The following is a 3,247-nucleotide window of genomic DNA, read 5'->3' as shown; positions in this document are numbered from 1 at the left end:
CACTGGCTTCATTTATTATGCATGACTAGTGGAATGCCCGTGCTTCGCCACGGCTCCCTACCTTATGTCAGTCACAATATTACATGGATCTCTACTTTATGTAGTTTCACAAATATTATAAGTGTAAATGATGCGCAAAAACATTTAAGTACATAAAAATAACCACATAATATTTAAAATATCATAAGATCATATCACATAATTTAGTGTAATAATTATAAAAGGCAACGAGACCGACATATTATTTCTTATATTATTTATTAAATCCATGCTCTCTTGATCGTGAATAACATATGCTCGCACAACATCATGTATGTTATTTTCAATGTCATTAGCAAGGTACTTGAGTATGTGTATCAAAAATCTCTTTGTCAACTCGTAGCCATCCTGCACAATCAATCTATCGAGTTAGCATGAAGTTTTATTTTCATAAAAATATAAGAATGTGAACATAAAAGTACTCCCGGTGCAAATTGGATGAACAAATCATTTATCGCATGAAAGCATAAAAGAAAATACTAAGTAACCAAACAATTTTTTGCAAATAAATGGAAAATATTATTATCTCTTGGTCATTAGGATGATAATACTTTTTTTGTAATGATAACCACGGAAAACCACATGTCGGTGCTTGTTGGTATTGGAGTACTGAGAAAAGTCGGACAATCCTGCTTTCTTCCTCACCCAAATTTCCCCAACTTTAATTTTAAAATAACAAACTTTTCCCAATTTCACATTCTCCCGACACCACCGCATGGGTTACTCATGCCGCCTGTGGCCACACACGCCGCCAAGGTCACTCGCTGTTTGGCGCCCGTCCACGGCTAGCTCTCTCACGTCCATCCCATCCTCCGGCGCCGAGCCACTCACCGTCGGCCTCCACACCCCCGGCGCACGGTTTCGGCTGCCGGCCTCCTCGCCATTCGGCGGACGGTTCGAGCTGCCGACCTCCCCGCCCTCCGGGGCTAAACCACTCCTCCATCGGCCGCACGGTTGTTACTCCGCCGTTGAAGAGTTGCCCGTGCTTTCCTTTGGTTCCCACGCGGGCCCACTATTACTATTTTTGGAAATATTCCTTTACCACAAATGGATAGTTTCGGTGACCCGACTATAAGCAAAAACAAGGTCGACCTCGATGTAGTTCCGTCCAGGATAGAATGGGAAATTAATATGGCATGAACCAGAATCATTCAATAGATCAGTTTGAACCGTAAAATTGGTTTATAATACACAAACTTTACCGTTCATTTTTCTCCGCTCTTTCCCATTCTCATGGCACAACAAAAAAATTCATATGATAGAAATTTATTTCGACATTGCCATATTTTTTATATGATACGAAATTAATTTCTGATATTACCCATAAAAAATGGTACAGAATTCCAACACGATTTACACATATGGAGATTAAACAAAAGTTTTATTCAGAACAAACCATCCATTGACATTTGGATCTGAAGCATTTGTTCTTGAGATTCCCTTCAACAAAGAAAATCTGTTTGAACAAGAACGATTGGCTCAATAAATATAATGGAGTATATGAACAAGAATTTTCTGCAACATGAAGTAGATAAATAAGATGCATGGACCAACGTGAGCCCTCTCCACGTCAGAAATTTACATCAGGCTACAATCATGTTCCACGGTCACAGGTTATCATGAATATATCACAGATTCTGCATATATTAACAAACAAGCAAAACAGATTTTGGGGGATCCAAGATCCATGAATACATCGGTAATAAAAACAGGAAAATACAGAATCCAAAAGCAATTATAGAACAAATAAACAGATCGGAGACTTCAGGGGAGAGAATAAAAATATCGGATCTGCAATCTCAATAAATCAAACATCTCAGACTAATTACTTACATAAGCTAAGCAAGATCACCACATGATCTGAACGGTGAAGTATCCAAAGACATGACATAAGTCAACAAAGCAGTAATAGGATCACCACTTCGTATGTCAAAAAAACCTGAACGCGGTGCCGTTGGATGGAGGCGTGGCCCGCTGGTTGCCGGCCTGAGGCGCTGGGAAACAAAAAGTTTTACAGCAGTCAGGAAAGCAGCATCTAACACTCCTGTACGTGCTAGCAAGCAGCATCAATAGCAATTAGCAGCCGCGGCATACACAAGAAAGCACACACGCTCATTCTGAGATAAAATAAGACGAAGCGGAAACACACCTTTGCAATTGGCAGACAAACACGCGCGCTAGCAGTCAGCGGCAGCAGCAGTAAACACACAAGCCAAATCTATGTCTCCAGCTATTCTCATCTCTTTTCTCAATTTCTCTTGCGCACGACAAATGAGGCGTACGCGGTAGACCACACGCCATGGTCGCTGCTTAACCCTCGATCTACTCCCTCCCTCCTCCATCCAAAGAGCCGAAAAAATTCAGTCGCCCCGTTCATCCAAAGAGCTACCGGCGGCCGCGACGTGCACGCACCATGGGAAAGCCGACTCGCACTGCTACAGCTTCCAGATTTGCGCCTGGCAGTCCCACCCATCAGTGCGGCGATGCCACGCCACCAGAGTCGGAAACGATGGGTTGCCATGATGATATGCGTGTGGTAAATTGAGTCAAACTGTGATAACTCCATCAAGGTAGTTGTTCCTATTAGCAAGATAAGATAAGATAAGATGGTTAGCTATTTCTGAGGAGTGCGGACCGGGTGGTTTGAGGGAGGAAATATGAATTGAGGACGTGGGGGGTATTATTGTCCATCCTGAAAATGTGACACCAGGCATTCACCAGTTTGCTCTTAATAGTAGAGATGAAACACGTCGACTCCAACCCCCCAAAAAAACGCAGTCTTTCTTGTGAAACAAAACAGTCTATGCTTCAAGCCGTCTAAACTTATCTCGACTGGAATTCAGGTTCATTGAATCTCCCCGCGTAGTTAACCTTGGACAGGAACAACGCTATATGCCGAATAAGTCTTGTCCACTTAATGGCGTTTTCTTCTATAAAGCTTCCCTAAACGCACGGTGATCCTTTATTTGCATTTATTTAGCTTGCACTACAGGAATGAGCCGATATGCCGAGGGCCGGGAACCCTCGGCGTAGCCTGTTTTGGGCGTCGGCATAGGCTACGCCGAGGGCCGCCCTCGGCATATCTCCTCAGCGAATACCTCCCTCGGTAGAGTCACTATTGCCTTCGGTGTAGCCGGCGCTCATCGTAGGATGCTACGCCGACGCAAAACCGTTGGCATACAATTTTTTAAAAAATCAAATTTCCATT

The sequence above is a fragment of the Lolium rigidum genome, chromosome 3, assembly GCF_022539505.1.
Source record: "Lolium rigidum isolate FL_2022 chromosome 3, APGP_CSIRO_Lrig_0.1, whole genome shotgun sequence".
Lineage (NCBI taxonomy): Eukaryota > Viridiplantae > Streptophyta > Magnoliopsida > Poales > Poaceae > Lolium > Lolium rigidum.
The sequence above is the reverse complement of the archived record's forward strand: the minus strand, read 5'-3'. Positions refer to the sequence as shown.